The sequence below is a fragment of the Struthio camelus genome, chromosome 3 (genome assembly GCF_040807025.1).
Source record: "Struthio camelus isolate bStrCam1 chromosome 3, bStrCam1.hap1, whole genome shotgun sequence".
Taxonomy (NCBI): domain Eukaryota; kingdom Metazoa; phylum Chordata; class Aves; order Struthioniformes; family Struthionidae; genus Struthio; species Struthio camelus.
This window is the reverse complement of record NC_090944.1, coordinates 63,439,575-63,459,777: the sequence shown is the minus strand read 5'-3', so window position 1 is coordinate 63,459,777 and position 20,203 is coordinate 63,439,575. Positions and strand designations below refer to the sequence as shown.

The 20,203-nt window shown below is 37.0% G+C and overlaps 1 long non-coding RNA gene across 5 annotated transcripts in view; it reads right to left on the bottom strand.

The window, feature by feature from the left end:
* The window catches only part of LOC104148494 (uncharacterized), a 101,008-nt gene extending 86,248 nt beyond the window's left edge, over window positions 1–14,760 (bottom strand). For all 5 annotated transcript variants that reach the window (XR_011140176.1, XR_011140173.1, XR_695120.2 and 2 more), the window contains exon 1: window positions 13,397–14,760. This is a non-coding gene — a long non-coding RNA (uncharacterized lncRNA). The remainder of the gene's footprint in view (window positions 1–13,396) is intronic.
* Between the last annotated feature and the right edge of the window lie 5,443 nt (window positions 14,761–20,203).

The following is a 20,203-nucleotide window of genomic DNA, read 5'->3' as shown; positions in this document are numbered from 1 at the left end:
TAGAATTCCAGTCGATATTAAAAGATCACAGATATTCTCTGTCAGTCTGAAAGGAGCAATGAATTGCTCTAAAATGTTTAGAACTGATACTTGCAGATAGCAAGACAGACTAGGTAGGTCATGTAAAAAGCACACTGGACATTTTTAGTTTAACTCTCTTTGAGATATCACAGTAAGGGTGCAGGGAACAGAAGACGGTGAGGGAAACAAGGCTTTCTTTGAGTAATACAGTCATATCTGTAAAATGGTACAGCCAATTCAGAGCAGAAAAACAGCTAGCAGGCAGAAGCTGGTGGGGGTTTCAAAGCTGTTTGGTTCAGAGTGTTTTCCAGCTGTTCTGTACCGCCCGAGCAGCAAAGAACACCTGGAAGGGATTTTGGCACCTCTGTTCTTAGAGTATCAATTTAAACTTACTAATTTCTGAACGCTTGATACCCCAGCCTACAGTGAGTAGATGTTTCAGTTAACTTTCTTATTTCATGATTTATTTTTATTTATCCCTGTATTTTGATGATAACCACCTTCCTTTGCTGCCAATCGGTTCAAATGATTTAAGTGATCTCAAGATCTGCAGTGTATTTACAAGTGCACAGCAGAGTCTCAGATCACTTGTGCTCAGCAGAAATGTCTCTCTTCAATCCTGCTGAGCTTAATTATTATATAGTAGGAGAATGAAACAACAGTGAATTAGAAGGAGGAATTTAGGAAGAACCTAAAGGATTAATATAATAATCCTTTAAAAACAGAGAAAACAAAAAATTGGAAGGATATATGAGAGTCCACTGTATGCTTCAAGAGTTCACCTGCAGATTACAGTGAACATATCTAGCTTTTTCCAAAGAAAAATCAAATGCGAGTGAAGAGCCAGTATGAAGCCATTCCCGTATTTGCTGATTACCCGTCTGTGCAACTAAAGCAATATTCATCGCGTAGAAGCATTTAATAGTTGTCTTTTATTCTTAGTAGACCGAAAGCATAGCTTTTAATTTCTTTCTTTCATGCACTGGATTTTTATGAAAACTTTCAAGCTGTTTTGTTCTAGTGCAACGGTCTCTTAGCTCTGGTTTCATATGGGCTAAAATCTAACACTGTGTTCACATAAAAAAATTTGGGCACAGTTACATTTAAATTCTGTTGCACAAGAGTCAGATCCAGTCTCTAACAGGTATAAACGGGCAATGTGAATTTCCTCAGCTAAGAATCTGAGCCTTTGTCGTACATAGGGATGTACTAGATCATGGGAAATTTCTCAACAGAAGACAATCACATAAAAAACTCTTGCTTAGCAAATAGAAGCAAATTTTCTTAAAAGTCCCCTGATTTGTCTAGCTAATCAACAGGAACGGCAAGTAACTATAGAAAATATATATGTAGCTATCTATGCACTGATTTTGCAGATTGCTTACATACAACAATGTCATTCCGAATATAAAAAAGGAGCAACATCAGAACCAGTAACATTAGGAAAAAAAAGTGATATTGTTGCCAAAATTTCAATACAAAAGTTTCTTAAAGTTTGAAGCTTTTTAGAGATAAAATCTACGGAAGCCTGTATTGAGCAAACTTCAAGGGATTAAAAAACCAGATATACAATAGGGCACACGGGTTGCAACCCTGCTAGGTCAAATATTATTGATGTTATTTACTATTTTTCCTATTATGGCAATTCCTGGGACACCTGTCAACAATGAAGTGACACGGTACCAGGCATTGTACAAACGTAGACTGTACATGGCACGATCTTGCCCTGAGATCTTTTGCAAGCTGATTTAAGTCAAGGCCCAACAGAGGGATAGAGGCACTAAGAAAGGAAGGTAAAAGCAAAACTAGGAATGTTACTGGACAGCCATCATACAATACTTGTATTAGCTTTTTTCCTGTAGGCAAGGTTCCATTTTTGTAAAACATTAGTTTCTATGATTTTATGAAGATATTATACTATCGGTGACTTACCTATACTGACTCTGGCACATGTTTATTTTATCTTTGCGGTAACTTTGATTTTTATTTTACCTGTGATGACCTTAGAGAAACTGCTATAAAGAAAGAAAGAAAGAAAAGGTATCTAATTTCATAAATCTAAACTAGTTTTAAGTAGGGAAAAAGAATATACCTAAGGAAAATGGAGCTTTATTTGTTTATACGGTAGAGATATGCAACTAATATTAAAATTGGCATGAATTAAGTATGTATACAAATGCACGTGCGTAAGCATGACAACAAAAGCAAAACAAAGACTTAAAGGCTGCAGTTCCCAGGACACTGTTTCCAGGAGTAAAATTGAGAAATGTGCAATCTCTGTCAAAGGAAAAAGCTTGCACTCTGAAAGACCATAGCGGAAAAGAGACAATGGACATATATTTCAAAGATACACTCCAAAAGAAGAAGAAGAAGAAAAAAAAACAAAGTTCAGCAACAAGCAAGATTCCTGGAGGCTGAAGGAAGCAAGATTGTGAGGCAAAGGACACCCCATAATAGCTGATGGCTCCTGAAGAATATAAAAGATCTGTCCAAAGACTAGCGTGTCATCTCCAGTCAAGAGGAACTCTGGAGATGCAGCGGGGGCTTGACAGACTGTTGTACTCTGTGTCGCACACATGTGATCCTAGTCAGAGCGCTAGGACGCAGTCATTGCTGCTTGTGGGCATGTGAGAGAGTGCAAATGCATAAACTTGCTTATCAACTTCCTTAAAAGCTTTGGAAATAACTGTCACTTTCCCAATCCGCAAGATCTCACACTGAGTTTTATTATGCTAATATCACTACAGTGCAGTAGTGTCAAAGCAGTAACTGAAATCAGCATCAACAAAACAATCAGGATACTTGATGTGCGCTCTGGCAGCTGAAAAGCGCGTAAGAATAGAATGACATTTTTGTAGTAGCCTTCAAACAGAAAGCCAGCAGTTTCAAAAGCAACCTCTTCTACTGAGGACTGCTGTAGGAACTTCTAATATCAAGCTTTCCATCCCTTTCAACAGCCCTGAGTACTACTGAACAATGGTTTTGCATTGTTTTCACTAACATCTTATGGGATAACAGATCATGTACTGCTAATGCTGTTGGACCTGTTAAAGCAGCAGAGCTGCTAACACTGCCCCCCTATCTTGTAGCCCTGAAAACAGTATTGCCATTGCTAGTAAAAGCTGCAGGCTTTGTACTAACTTTACAAACCCTCAGGATTGAGGCTTTTCAGGATCAATCGGTCTGACCTTGTCTCGGTCTGTCTGGAGCTTTGTTTTCTCTCGTTTGGCTGTAACAGCAATTTTTCTAATGACCAGGTGGCTATGCCTGATTTGTTTTGCTTTTGCTTATCTTTGTGCAGTAAAAACACATTCTCTATATAAATAGTAGTAACAAGTAGTTATTCTATATAGAATTAAATATTTGTATCCCTAGCTTAATGATATGGTGTAGAGGAATACAGACCTGAAGAGACCTTGAAAGTGGGGACACAAGAGACAATGTAGAGGAGTGTAGACATGAGATGACAAGAAAAGGGATACAGGATGACAGTGGAGACCCCAGGGCTATAAGCAACTCACCCATGGTCGGTTAAAGAAATGCAGACCTGGGAGCAGAGAAAGGGGCAGATACTCAGTAATGTGAGTATATCAGTTTAAGCTGTGTCATTATTACAACTTGTTTTCCCCTGTAAAAAAGTTCTTTCTTGTATTTTATTTTTCTTTAATAATTAGATCTGGAAAAAGAAAAATTATTTGATTATACTGTTAAGATTTTCATTACACTATGAATAAGTTCTTGGTTTTACATGTAAGGTGTTTCCTTTTTGCCTATGATAAGACTTTGAGCATAACAATATATCACATTTGCCATGCATTTGTTCCTGTTTTGCACAGCACATTAACTTTTACCAGTGCAAACACCACCTCCCTAAAACCTAGGACATAAAAGAGCATGCGTTCACTCTATAGCGCCCAATTCCTGTAAAACAATAGACGTGCTTGTGCTACTGTGACCATGAATATTTCTTTTTTAAATTTAATTTCCACTCTAGATAGTGTGATTTAATTTGTTGCCTCTCTGCATGTAAAAATCTAAAGATACTGGCCTAGGTTAAGTCCATAATAATTCCATTAAGCTTTCTACTTCACTGAAACAACACTGGATTTAGACTGACATAACAAAGACCAGAGCCTGTCTCAAGACCTTAGCGTTGCCGGTTGAAGAATGGTATCAGTGATAGCAAAAGAGCAAAGGGCCCAGGTTACACAGAATATATTTCAGATCTGTTGATATAGATTAGCAAGGATGGGATTGAGACTAGAGGGCTAATACTTTCTCAGTATGGCACAGAACTGTTTGCCAGTCCTCAGCTGGCATCCTCTAAGTATAGGGAGTGAAAGGGCATAGCTTCAAGTAAATATTAATTCTCTTGTCTGACATTGAAATAAATATTATATTCTAGCTCAACTGTATGGGTACATTTTGCCAACCTGCTAACCTATAGAGCTTTAGAACAGCAAAAATGTCCTTTGAAATTTTCAGGGGGAGTACATTTCCTTCGATTAAAAAGTACCTCTTACAGTGGCATACCCCAAGTTTTCAGCTCCTTGCAATGCCTAGAGCCACAAAATTTTGAATACAGCATTTTACTTAAAAAATTTTTTTTATTTGAAATAAAAGATCAATTCATGAAAATTAATCATTGTCTATTTTGGTGGCATCTGGTATAATATTAAAAAATATAATAACAGAAGCTCTATTCCAGTCTGTCTACCGGCAGCGCCAGCATTTGACGCTCAGATCTGTACCTGCCACTGAACACACAACTACCCAGCGTGGCTAGTCTGGTCTGTGGACAGCAGTTGTTGCTGGCAGGATGGCTCTGGCTCTCAGGTAAGCTCACTCCTTATTTCTCAGCACAAAGGAGGGAGGAGCACAGACAAGGGGAACTAAGTTAGGTTCAAAATATGCTTGGGCATTTCTCCCTGGGCTGCAGGAGCCCTGTTTATATATAGTTTCCTTATTCAGAGAATACAAGCCTGGCAGTTTCAGCAGTCCTCTCTGACACTTCATGGGGAGGGTTTCCTGCTTGTTGAGTTTTGGTTTTGTTTTCGTTTTGGTTTTATTTTCCCTCTCCATTATAATGGATTCTGATGAAGCAGCAATTACAATCCTACAGCCTTCCAGAGGCCTATGAAAACTGGGACAATAATACTATTTCTTTAATGATTTCTGTAAGTTACACATCCTCCTTATTAGACTTCACAGACTTCAGTTGGTGTTTGTCAGGAAGGAGATTATTTAACGTATTACACTTCAGTTTAAGAGGTCTTTGCATGTTAAATGTAAGTAGCATTTTAGCTGCATGAGATAGCTGTAAACAGTCACCTAGGTATCACCTCTGTCTGAGAGATCAGACCTCAAACACACTTACATCAAGTCATACAAGTTATTTAAATCTTTGAAGCAATGTTTTCAACCCAAAGTAATTTGCTAAAATGTTGGTCAGCTCTAGTTTAATGCATTTTACTCAATCTTTTTCACATATGTGCCCATCACCAAGTTTCTTGAAAGCCTGTCATCTTCCTTCCTTAGATCTTATATTTATTAATGAGTCACTGGCCTTTTGTTCAAGTGTTTTCATGTGGTTTGTTAACACGACAAACAACAAAAGGGTAACATTTTTAAGATATGCACATACTGTGCAATCTGGGGAAGAATGCTTTTGATATGAATGAGTAACATACAAACGCATTTTAGTCCTTTCCACTCTCACAGTGAATGCCAATTCTAGAAATATAATAAAAGGTAAATGTGATGTAAATATATCCCTTCATTAAAAGCAACTAAAAATTTTCTAAAAAAACAGCTAAAATATAAAGTGTTATATGTGTTAGTGGGATGGAAAGTTAAATATTGTATAAATAAGTGGGTGTCTCAGTTTATTTGCTAATTTTTCACCATTGTATATGCACAAAAGAGAAACAGTGAAAGACAAAACTATGTCAATATTGTATTTATAAAAGCACCAATCTGGCTTTTCAGGAGGAACCTTCAGTGAAATATTTTAACTACAAAAGGAAAACAGTTGTCTTTGAATATAGCTAGGAAGCACAAAAGCTTCTGTCAAAATGTTTCATTCCAGACATCTGAGAAAAGTCTAGCAGAAACAAATCTATAGCGCATTTTCCATTCCTATTTTCGAAGACTATATGCCTACCCAGCCCTGTATGTCTGCCACACCTGAAACAGAAAGCATTTCAGCATTTTCTTAACCTATAAAAACTTTCAGATGACATCTGCTTATGAAAAATACCACAGGGGATAAAGAAACAGGAAGACAAGAGAGTGATCTAAGAGGAGGAAGAGAAAATCAGAATGAACAGGAAACTAGATAATGCTGTGTGTTCATGCATGCTAAAATTTTTAACCTTCTTGGTAAGTGACAATAGGAGGTAAGTGGCATTAAACTATTCTCTGAAGACTTCTACAAAAAGTATATTCCACAAGACAGAGCTCCCCTGCAGCTGTACGGTCACTCGCCATACCCCTGGTGTGCAACACCTGAGCAACTGCCTGCTTCCTGCCCAAGCAGGGGCTTACTACAACAGCCCAGGGCTGGGAGCGAAACCTGTGATCCTTCTTGTTGATATCTCTGGTGAAGTGTGAGGGTACACACACTTCAGACGTCTTAATGCATCTGGATACTTTCTTGGGGGAACAGGAAGTGCTGAGGTTGACAGGGTCAAGCTAACCCTGAGCCACTGGTTCCCAGTAAGAACTCCAGAGCATCGTTTGCCAGCTGGGAAGGAGGTCACAATTTAGAAGAAAAAAGTATTTTTGAAGGCCCAGTCCAGAGTCTTTTCTCTCCTTCAACAGCTGCTCTAAGATTGCTAGTGAGAACTGGCTGAGAATATAACAGATTCAAAAACCAAAAAGAGATCAGCATTTTAGTCCATCAGTGTAACAGGACTGTGTTTGGAATGCATATATTACAGAGAAAAGAGGTTAAACGTCATTCAAAGGCAGAAGTAGAGGGTCTACAAGTCCTTCAGTTTTCCAACTCAGTGCTCTTGGTGTTGATACACTTAGTTACAGGAAATTAGGCACGGAAAGCCCTTTAAACGTCCTGAAGTCCTAATCTGAACTGCAAGCCAGCTGTTCAGTGCACTGCCCATAGCTACATTTAGTATAGGGCTTTGTTGTACCAGCTCTTCCTGAGCCAATTAAAAATTGACATTTTGCCCCCTCTCTAATTAAAATGCAAATGAAGGGATGAATTATGTAAAAAAACAGATTATGCAGGTTAATTAGGAGGAAAACATACCTAGACCCCAAGTTTACCGTTAAGTAGATTTTAGACGTAACCTGCTGACACAGCTGAACGCAGAGTCTGAACACAGTGTGGTGCTTCAGCGGAAAGACCCTTCATCTATAGCAAATGTTGGGAGGTCTCCAGGGGAATGCTTTTATAATTATTCATCTGCTTTTAGAAGTCTGAGATAAATTAGCAAAGATATATGTTTCAGTCTTGCCTTTAAAATTCCGCCTCATTCTTCTAATTCTGACATATACAATACTATGCTTCAGTTTGGCTTCCTACAGATTTGTTCTCAAATGACACATTTACAGTAATTGTCGTTCTTGTAACATTTGGTGTCTCCATCCCATCTGTAGTTTTCAACCGTAGTAATCAGAGCTGAGTTACTAGACACTTGAAAATTTGGGCTGCTCCTTAGAGCACTTCTCTGATTTCTTGTCCACAAGAGAAAAAGAGACATAACAGCCAAAAAGAAGGCAGGTACAATAAAATGACCTTCCCTGTATGACCTTCCTAGGAAGATGTGTACTGAAAACTTGGAGAGGAATAAGGCAAAAATAAAACGTATGTGAAAGAGAGCTTTGTCAGCCCTTTTCCAAGGTAGTATTTTCCAGTCTTTGAAGTAATCCATTTATGAGCACTGTGTCACATTTAATTTTCAAACGTGCATTTGGAATGATAATGATGTTCCTGATGTGCTTTTAGTAAGCAAATGCAATTAGACATTTTAAAAATGACTTGCAACAAATCTAGCCCTCCAGAATTCATTCAAATGTACTTATATTGCCATTTTCTGGGTATAAGAGCAAGACAAGCTTAAAAAGGATTAGTCAAGGCAGGGAAAAGAATGCAGCCTGCAGGGAACTTAGAGAAAAGAGTTCAGATTGCAGGAGGAAAGATCTGAGAAAATGCTTCAACACACCAGTCTATGTGAATGTTAGCTTTAATTGCAGAAACTCTGTTCACAGATCTCCTCATAAATAGCCTGTGTCAGCTAAAAAATAAAAGTAATAAAAAAGTCATCTCATGTTTTTACCTTCTATACATTATATAAAAAAGGAAAGATAAGATCATTGTTAAAATACCTGATTTAGAACTCGATTACTAGTTTTACTGCAGATTTCCTAAATAACTTGGACAAGCAATTCCAAGCCAGATTTTTAAAGCCAGTTAACATGCAGCCATATTAATGCACAGACAGGTGCTTCTGAAAACCCAAAGGCACTATATGCATCTTTAGGTAGCTAAACACTTAAAAATTTGGCCCACCATTTCACTGAGCTTCAGAACCCATCTGTTAAATGGGAAATAATCATGTTTCCTTTTTCTTAGCTGTTGTCCGTTTAGATTGGCACTTTCATTAGGCCTACCTTCTGTATATAGTTTTTTCCCTAGTATGAAAGAAGTTTTATTCTAGTTGGGACATCTAGTCACTATAAAAAAAACGTATTTTCTCAATGAGGATTCACAGCCCTTCCTGCAGTGGGACTTCAAGCACAAAAATGACTATCACCTCAACTCGTCGTACATTAGTATTAGTATAGTGCATGAGAAATTCAAAAGCACCTCCAAGTCAAGCTATCACATAACGAAAAAAGAAAGTAGAATATGAATCTAATACTTGTTATTGACATTGCTATTTCAGTCTGAACTCACTGGGAATGTACAGTGTGGGAGGATAGGGCTGTAATTAATAGTAATTAGATTTACTCATATCATTTATTCTTCACACTAGACAAGTACTAGACAAGTACTTCAGTACTTATTGAGCAAATAACTCCTTTATTAAAGGAACAGGAAGAAATCTTAAAAATAAAGGAGACCCTTAAATAATGGGTTTTTAGCTTCCAAGTTACTGATTAAAACACAAACAAACAAACAAAAAACTCTAAATTTAACTTGCTTTCAGTAACTTCTGCTACTCCCTTTTTTCAGAATAGTAAGAACCTAGGCTAAAAGGTTGACATCTTTCCTAACATTTGAAATGTACAGGCTGTTAACTGTCACATAGTTACTATGTATGCCTAAATCTACCCAACTGTTTTCAGGCTAAAGTTTTAAGAATCAAGACAAGGGAGTTCCAAGATACATTAGCATAATTAAACATGAAATACATTACGAAAATCCTTCTGCATAGTGAATGAAATGTAAAAGGAAAGCCATATTCCTTTAGAAAATTCAGAGAAGCTACTGAGAGCTGAATATAATGTTTTTTATTTGCTATCTGGAATTGTTTTGCCTATTTGACATCTTATGATTGTTTCTGGTGCATTTGTACCTACTTCTTGCGTTTAGGAGAAGGGAAGCTATGATAGAGGAGTCTAAGAGCCACCAGCAAAATAACAAAATGATACCTGAACAAAACAGTAGAATGACTGAACCTTGCCGGGGGGGAGCTTTTCTCAGATCTTTGAAGACAAAAATAAGTACATGTCCTGGGGGATGATAAAGGGACTGATGTACTAACATGGCCATGCAAATACTATATGACTCAGGAAAATAGTGAGGTAAAGGACACCTTTAGGAATCAAGATCATCTAAGAGCTAAAAGATACCACTTTCTAAAAGTAAACAGGAGTAGAACCTACAGCGTAACATAGTTTGAATGGAAATATATATTAGTTGTCTATTTGTACAATGAGATGAATATATATACCAGGTGACAAAAAGAACTATTTAAGATAAAGGACACATTATGTAAAAAAAAAAAAATACATATATAGGAAGTTCTCTAGCATAAATTTAATCCTCAGTTTAGGACACTTATAGGCGTGAAAGGAATCATGTTCCAGAATGTAGATTAGTAGATTTCAGGATGGCCTTTGAGTGATTTTAAACCAGGACGTGACTTGCTTGCAACATCAGAAAACTGTATTCAGTGACCCACAGAGCCACTCCAGTCCGAGGTCCTGGGTTCTGTAGTATCTTGACTGAATCTTAAAGAGAACAATAGTCAGAAAATTGCAGTGGGAGATCATCTAACATTTCCTATTTTTTACTTAGATCTGTATTTTTCTTACACTGCCTAATGTGAAAAATAATTCGCTTTGGAAATTATTTTGCAAAGTCTGTTCTCATTTGTTTCTACTATTGCATGTTGATAGATGATAAACTAGAGCTCCTTGAGGGCTGGAGCACAGAAAAAAAAAAAAAAAAAGCAGAATTTCAACTGGCAGAATTCATACAAAATTTGAAGTCAGACACACCAAACAGATGGCCACGGGGTATAAGTGTAAACTAGGGTAGTGTGTGTAAGCAAGCTCACAGGTGAGCTCCCAACTGCTAGAGAGATTTGGTCCACAACATCGTTCTCAAGGAGACATTAAATGAGAAGACAATATTACCCGCTTTAAACAAACTGTCCCTTTAGGCTAGTGATAGTCTAGTTTCCAGTAAAATGGTATATGTGTGTGCATGCCTATATTGTCTAAGAAAATGAACAGTTCCTACTTCTGTGAATAAATATTTGGTGTACCATGAGTGTTCAGTTAATCAACATTTTACTTCTGTCATTATCAGTGACATGTCAGATATACAAAGAAGTCATCTTTCCCCTTTAAGAATATCCTTGACTTTATTAATATTCTGGGTGCAGCTGAAGCGTCATGGCTTCTAACGATAAATCCATTCAGAGCCTACCCATAGCCTGATGCTGTACAGTAATTAAACATAAATGATCTCACCATTCTTCAGAAGGTTCTCTTCTTTTTGTCAAAGTTCTTCCTAAGTATAATCAAATATTACATTTGCTTTGTCAAAGAAAAATTTGCTTTGAGAAAGAAGATATGACGGAAGAGAACAAGATTCTGTATTGTTAAATTTGGCACAAGGAAAGAAAATGACTTTCAGGGGGATGTTATAAATTTGAATAAATATCTGAAGGGAGGATGTCAAGATGACACAGTCATTCTCTTCTCAGCAATGCCCAGCGAAAGGATGGGAGACAATAGGCACAACTGAAACACAGGAAATCAGATCTGAACATTAAAAAAAAAACACTTTTTCACTGTGAGGGTAGCTGAACACTGGAACAGATTGCCCAGAGCAGTTATGGAGTTTCCATCCTTGGAGATATTCAAAATCTGACTGGACAGGGTCCTGAGCAACCTGCTATAGCTGGCCCTGCTTAAGTTGGGGGGATTGGACCACCTGACTTCCAGAAGTCCCTGCCAACTCCAACCATTCTGAGATTCTGGGAAATTCAAAGCTGCTTCGAGAAGGAGAGAAGTTTGTCCTGGAGAAGATGCCTAATGCTTTATTCATGCATCTGTAGATCCACTGTCAGTGAATCAGCCCTGAGAACAATTTGGGGGGACTGTGTGAGTACCCACAATGAAAATAGTCAGAAACTTATACTACCTCCAGTACAGTGTTAGTCTAAGCACAGCTTTTCTACACCCTGATGTAATAGCTATCTCCAATACTAAAATTGCTGCATGTCTGGAGAACATTAACACTTTGCTGTATTTAGTGTCATAGCACTCCTGTAAGTCAGAATCAGATATGACTCCCATTTTACTCCCATTTTCTCCCATTAGGTACAAAAGCATATATCAAAAGAAAGACTAATAAGGAATGACATGACAAAACTAAAAGAATGTAACCAAGATTGTACAGGAAGGCAAGTCAGTAGGGTACTTGAACCGAGGTAAATGCCTTCAAAACTGTACAGTTCCCACCCGTTCTCCAGCTGTGCAAAAAGGCCTAACAACTTCACACACGCACCTGCCTTTCTTTTTCTGGAATTACAGCTTATACAGAATATTGTATGTATTTTTAACATTGACCCAGTGTCAGGAAGTCTCTGACATTTTTAACAGATTTTGGAAATCTCCACTCTGTGGAAACCTTTTCTTTCACAGAAGAATATAGCTGGAGAACTGCTACTTAGTCCAAGAAGTACATTTGAAGAATCAACTGTACATCAGCATATCAAGTTATCAAGTGGCTTGGGAACATCTGTTGTAACATTCCCAAATGCAGAAAAACAGAAATAAATCCTATTTAGGACATACTGTTAGGAAAGATTTCACTGTACCTAAGTCAGCTTGGGATTGACAAAGTCATGTAAAACAACAGTGCATGTGAACATGAGCAAAAGTACATGCTTGCAAACCCTTCCCCACACCTTGCCATTTTTTTTAATTTGCTGTACTCTCTTAAAGCCTGGCTTGCCTAATCAAAATGTAAGATTTAATAAAAGCTGCAGCTGAACAGAACAAAATTACAGCACTCTCTAATATCGCAAACATAATTAACTTTGAATTATGTGAATTAACCATGCCTGACAAATTATCATTCAGCTCTGAAATTAAATTCTTTCATACCATTAGATTTGTTTGTTAAGCTCAAGTAGGCAAAAGTAGTATTTAATAAAGTAGTAATGATGCTTTTCTGAGAGTGTTTTTGAGATATATGTGGATTTATCCAAAATAAATCATGGAAGCACTATTATTAGCTCATTTGCAAATACTATAATACTGTATCTGCATAATAAAATTACAGAAAAGTTTGATGTCACTAGAGGCTACTCTATGTCTATTAAAGGAAACTTTTTTTCTAATTATCTCTTTAATTCAATCTAATAATATCAGTATTTAGCTGTACATGCAATGCACAACATAAGCATGTTCAACATAGCACGGCTACCCACTCTTCTTAAAGCTAAGTTTGCATCAGTACTTCTAATAGAAATCTTGTTTTCAGAGATGCCAAGTTAAACCGAATTCTCCTATGAAAAAAAAACAAGATATTTATTTTTTAGTTCAGATCACAGTTTTTACTCCTTCACAGTTAATTCTAACAGCACACTGCATGGAATTTGGGTCCCATAATGGTTGGCTGCATCTATTTTAAACCCGTATCCTTCAGATTGATGGTTTGACCATGTTTCATGATACCATGTTTCATGATACCATGTTTCTCCTTTATTACTCAACCAAGAGGCAGTTACTTAATCCTTAAAACTAACATTCTACATCAACTCCTGATCATAGTTAATCTTTTACCTTTTCAATGAAAGAAGAATTTTCTCTGCTTTTCCTTACAAGACAAGGAAATGCCAATATTGTTGAATAAAAAGGATTCCAAGGCAAGTCAGAAGACTCTTACCAATAATCTGCAGCTTCCAGTAAACTCTTCTATAATATCTTTGAGCTAAATCTCTTCAGGCTTACCAGCTTTGTCTCCATGAACACCCAAAGCAGCAGTCAAATCTTCCAGTGTGGCATATGTGTACTTAATTATTTGGTTTATCTAGCACCTTACTAAAGTAGGTTTCATTGAGAGAAAAAAAAGAAGTGTTATGTGTGAGAGCTTCTACTCAGTGAAGTTTCAGACAACTTCTGCTTCAGGAAGCTTAGATTCCACTGGCATAGTCTCAGGTTTTATCTGCTTCTGGGAACTGATCTTCTAGCTTTATAACAGCTCTCTGTGATGTGCCAAAAGTTTTAGCTTCTCAGTATAAAATCCTGGAAATCATATTACCATTAACCCAGCAGTACCACCATGACCTAGATGCTAAGATAAAAATGCTGGCAAAATTTCATGACACTTTTTCACGAAAGAAAAATTTCCTTCTCAATCCCAGATATGAGATCAGTCAGCTGGAGCAAAACTGCTGTCTCTTACGATGTTCTGGTCTAAGAAGACAATACGTAGGACAGGATTATGTCAATTAATTAGCCATAGAAAGCTTAAAAGTAGGAGAGACACAAAGATCAAGCGGTTCTTCATCCTTCACAGCTAAAGTAGCAGAAATGAGGTACTGACCAACAGAGAAAAGAAGATATGGTATCTCCAGTCCCACTTTGTCTTTTTTTTTCCTTCTTGTTTAGTTCTGCTATTCCATACCGAGGCATACAATTCCATTTTCTGCCACTCACTCAAGACAGCTGAGGCAGCAAGTTGAGAGATTTCCAGTTCTTACCACAGAGGAAACAAAACTTACAGTGATCTCTAATATCCATGACAGATGAACTTTGCAATGCTTTGGAAGCTTAGATCTTATAAAGATGAAACCAAAACCAACAACAGGGTAAATATTCTGCTATATCTGAAACTTTTGAAACTTTGCTTATTAAGTCTCACACCAGTGCAGCCCAACAAGGACAGTATTTTTCTCTTTAGCTAAGGGGGCATGAAAGGTAGCAAGTGAAATCTGGCAGCAAATGCTTCCAAAATAACAGTTACTGACCGCTACTTCACAAAAAAAACCAAACCAAACAAACAAAAAAAAGTTTCATATTTCAAAAGCTTTTCACATTTATTTCCTAGATTTTTTTCTTCCATAAAGTGCTTGAGAGAGTCACAATGACTAGACCTATATAACTCAAGAACTACTAAAGCCAATATTCCTCTCCCTCAGGTGCGATAACCTACTCTTTTTAGCCTCTCATTTCTGACTGATTTTATTGCATCCAATTTTGTAGTTAAGGAAGACTTACAGAAGACGGTCAGTCAGGATCTGTATGATTCCCAGAAGAGCTTTGGGAAGGGTACTGGTTATCTCCCGTTTGGTTCTTTTCAATAGTTTTGGATCTTTTCTGTACTATCTGGTACTAAAGGGCCACAAGGCTGGCCATTTTGGCTCCTTTTGATGATGCATTCAAGAACATATGGAGAGGCATTCATGGTGCATTTCCACTACTCAGTAAACCCTCCTGAGGCTATGAGTCCCAAAAGGTGTGCCAAAGGGTGCTGCCACGAGAACATCTGAAACATGTATCTGTCAAGTTTGGCAACATACAGGTACTCTTTTATACTCTTTTATATTCATACTCTTTTATATAGTACTTTGTGGAGAATTGTAAATCTGCCACAGTTTTGACACTGTTTGATCTACTTTACCAAGCATTATGTAGAAGGGCTCTTTTGATGGAGCAATAATGAAAAGCTATGTGTCTTTCGCTTGAGAGTTTTGACTCAATGATTTTTTTCCAGGTGCAATAATGAGCAGGGAAAGCTACTGTGCAGTTTAACTGTGAAAGAAATATACTTATTGTTAGGTATTTTTCCTTCCACCTAGCCCTGGAAGGCTATTTCAGATTTATCTTTTTCTTTTTCTCCTGTAGATGACGACTAAAGAAAATCAGTTTGACGAAGCTATCTTAATTAGGCAGGAGTCTGGGGCAAGAAAGAAGGGAGGAACTATGAGGGCTAATGACCTCCAAAAAAAAGTTCAACAGCTGTATGTTTTAGAAAAAAACAACCAACTAACCAACCCCAAAGAAGTTTATTTTTTCCTCTTTTGTTAAAGTCATTACACAATATATGCACTTCCCTAAAGAAAATATCCATAGGCACGGGAAACACATATGTTCTATTTCATGTTTGTTTGTAATCAAACAGAAAATAGTAACTGAAACTAAAAGCAAACTTAAAATAGTCTGTGTTGCCTGGTATAAGAAGGACTTCTTTCTACCCTTTCAAATTTTCATTTTTAGAATTCAATGGGTTGGCTGAAGCAATAAATATTTACTAATGTTCTAAAAGATGCAATATATTACTAAAATAGTTGAAATGTAATGGCAAGAATTGCCTATTTGGATAGGTTCAAATAGCAGAATTTTTCTGGGCAAAGATACATACAATTTATACTGCAGAAGATTATGTTATGCCTTTTATAGTTTCATACTTGTTGGTACTTCCTAAAGTTAAGGACAGTTTATGTTCACAACAACATTTAAGAAAAATAACATAGGTAATGTTGCTGCTGGTGTTTCACTTCAAGTAATATCCACCTACGCTAACACTCCCACTCCTATCTGAATTAAAAGAATAATTTAAGCTTTCTGTTATCAGGGAAAGTAGAGAACTCTAATTTAGAGTGATTGTCAGATTACGCTGAAGGACACCAGTATCAATAGCTTAGATTAGAATGGCCAAATTCTGAGCACTTTTATGATTTGATTTACTTTATGCTTATGAATACCATCAATTACAAAATATTTTCAACATAAGCCTAAAACAGATAATGTTCCAGCCTGAAATAGGTCAATGGATTAAAGTTCCCACTGATATAACCTTGTGCCTTGGGAAAGAGAAAAAGGTAGACGTCTAGCTGGAGGAACACTCATCCGTGTTAGTGCTGAAGCAAAACTCTAGTAATGAGGTACTCCAGAGCACAGAGGTCAATGAAGAAGTATTTGCAAACTTGTAAGCAAAATAGCCCATAACTAATCCATAAGATGTCTTTCTAAAAAGTTAATGACTAAACTGTTATAATTTATAATGTACATTTACATAATGTATAGTGCACTGTTATTATCTACATGTGGTTCCCAGAATTCCCTGTATGAATACATAACCAGCATGTGGATTTTTTTTTCTTACTGTCTGGATTTTTTTTCTTACTGAGTAGCACAGGACTATCTTTTTTTTTTTTTTGACTCTCTAGTACTTCATTTAGTACTTTAATAAAATTTCCCTGTAGTTGGCGGAAATCCAGAGCTTCCTAAAGTTCTGTATAAAGAGTACAGAGATGCTGAGCTTTCATATTCAGCAAGAAATATTTTAAAATCCTTGCTAAACTTGTTTCACTAAAGCTACTTATAGCCTTTCTTGCATCTATTCCTTGATAAAGAGCAATAAAAATAGAACATATACCTTGCCTGGCTTTTCTTTTTTTATTCTTGGATCATATTTTATATGCAAAGCTAAAACTACACTGGGGTGGACAGAGGCTTTTATAAATTCCCTCTCTGACTTCAAGAGGCTTATGAATTTGTCAGGAATGTGTCAAGAAATTTAAATTGAATATGCTGGCCTAAAATTAATTGTTCATAAGGAAGCCTTTTTTTTATCTTTGAGTTTTTTATCTTTACATAGTGTAAAAAAGAAGAGAGGTCATGAACAACTCCCAGCTTCCATAAGCATTTCTATTATAAAATCAGTAGCAATTCTTGGGTAGGATAGCTAATTCTTATACTTTCTTTGGACGCTTTGGTGCAGAAGTCTAAAAGGCAGGAAAATAGAGTCTTCTGGCTACTTCAGCGTTGTAAGTGATTGTTTGGCACAAAATACATTTCCAGTCTGCTGAAACACAGGCCTCATCTTGGGCAATGAACAGGTAAGTTGCAGCAAGCTTCATTATTATCCCCCCACTATTCGTTTTTGTTTGTTTTTTTTTTGGTGGGGGGGATTGGGTAGAGTTGCTTCCAGAGCACCTTTCCAACCTAAATTATTCTGATTTTATGTCTATGCTTCTTCCACTTTGCAGAAATAACTGAATGTGCCAGAAAATTACAGCCATAGATTTAGAGACAGTATCTATTTATATGCCAGACTGAGTACTGCAAATGCTTTGCCTACCATTTTACATGCTTTAAGAAGGAATAGGCAAGGTAGGCAATAAGAACTGACAGGACATTCACCTGCTGCATATGTAGTTCACCCAAAGGTCAAACTCATAATCCAAGTACTATCCATTAACTAAATAGTTACATCAAGAAGACATCTGAGGTATCTAACTCTTCAGTGAGAGCATAAGGAAACATCTAGAGATACCAGAATCCCAAGTAAATGAAGAAGCCAGTTAACTGATATCTTTTGTGTCCACCTTATTTGGAAGTCCACCTTTTCATTTTCGTAAGTAAAGAACTTTCTAGGAAGCTGTGGCCCGAATTATAAACTTTATTCTTTCCAAAGCAGCATGAACCTATATTTTCCAGCAATCTGTTTTGCCCATCAGATTTTGGATATCCTGAGTGAGAGTAATGCATTTTCTGAGACAGATCCTCTCTGCAGAACAGGAGTGCTGAAGTCAGACTTAGACTAGGAGCCAACAAATTTAATCTATCTCTGACTTACCTAGATCCCGCCGCCAAAAGCAGGATAAGAACTGGTCCTTCAGAAAAAACATGTCAAGAGCAAGTACCATGAATCCATAGCTGTTCATGCCTAATGCTCCCTAACTTGTATTCCCAGCCAGGAGAGTATTCTGTCTCGCACCATGATACGGTTTCATTGGAAACCACCTTCCCAAGCTAGGCAATTAGACAAACTGAAGTGCTGTTTGGGAGCTGTGTCAGGACTTTGGTGCATAAAACCCTCTTAAGCAGGATTTATGTTAGCAGAGACTACATCTTTTGCATTCCGTAACACGCTGCATAGATTCTCAAGGGATCACACATGACTGACATGCAAGCAGTTATAATGGAAAATAACAATTACTGTCAGTTAATGATATTTTCCTCTCACCAGAAATTCAAACAATTAAAAATCAGATATGACTCAACATTGGAATAAAGCAGAAAAAGGGAAGGAGGAGCTTAGTTTTGGGATATATGTAGGTGGTGATGTTGAGAATGGACAAAATTGGTAAAAGCTTAATTTTGACAAAACTGGAAAATTATATCAAATAATATAGCAAAGACCAAACATTTAAACACACGATGGCAATAAACATCAGATCAGAAAATTATTAACATAATTCTGAATCATTCAAAAGGTTTATAACGAAAATTTAGAATCAGCATGGTCTTGCAAAAGAGCTACACATATTCATTTTTCTCACTAAAAATGTTAATTTGGAAGCTTTCAGTCAGAGAGAGAAGGCATCTTGTCGTCTATGGCATGAAGGTCTTGCTAAGCACGCACAAGCTCAAATCACAACTTACTGGTGAACAGTTTTTCTGGAATTTTCCTAGTTGTATTCAGAGCAAAACAGGTCACAAAAAATCCTCAGATCAGAGTTCATTGACAGAAATAAAGCAGTAGCAAATTGGAGCTAATAGTCATTAAACAGCAGCCAAAACCCAGCCAAAACTAATTTTGAGTATTCTGTTCTGAACAGAGCCTGTCACATATTTCTGGCTTTTTATTCAATGATGGTTTATTTTTAAAAGATTTTCCAAATAGTAGTGAGTTTTATATGTCAGGCCACAAAACAGAACCAAACACCATGTGCATGTGCATGCTAATGAAATGTAATTACATAATTATTAGTATTATGAAAAACAGAAAAGCAGATGTCTTTTCTTTCTTTCTTTTTCTAAATTAGCAGGCATTTTGGAAAGCAGCTATAAACCAACCTTGTATTAAATGGATAGAGGGCATCTCATCACTACTCCCTGCAGAGCGTTAGCAAGACTGCTCTGCAGCAGGATTTCAGGATTTTCCCTTAAAGTAAGAAAAAGAATACATGTGACTAAAACGAGATTGATCTAACCTCAACTATGAGATCTCAGACACCAAATTGTGAAAGGAAGAATAAACACAATTGGGATGGAAAGTTCATCATCAACACACCGTGACAAGCACTAACACTGTCAAAGAAGATCAAAAAAAAAAGAGTTAAGACGTAAAGTGATTGCAGTGACATCTACCTTAATATATTTTCTCCCACAATGACCTATAAAAGACATTTAAGGAAAGAGTGTAAGAATAGGACATTAACTGAATGATTATCCTTATATAACCACTTAGTTTCTGGAAATCAGCTGATTAAGAACTCTGAGCTGAAGATTTCTCCTCCAGATCTCCTTAAATTTTCTTCAATCAAGCTGAAGCTTGCAGAACAGCCAAAGACTCTGGATATTATATGTCAATATGTGACCTATCCCTTTGCTACCCTTGAAGTCCATCAAAATCCTTTTTTAACATTGTCATTACTATACAAATCAAGGCCTAAACATCATGGCTCTTTTCTGTTTGCAATCTTACAGCATCCCCCATTCCACCTCCTCTCACTTCTCAAAACAGGACACTGATCCTTCCCCCTCTCCTGTATCCTGACCATCCTGTTTTGTGTGACTTAATGTGTACACACATCCCAAATTCTTCTGCTGTTTCAGAGGCTGCTGATAGGTGGCAACTTCAGCATGCAGGTTTCTGCTGCTGCTGACCAGCTCATCTGTCGAATCTAAGGTGGATGGTGCACTTACTACAGAGCACCTGCTGCAGACTTTATAGTTATGA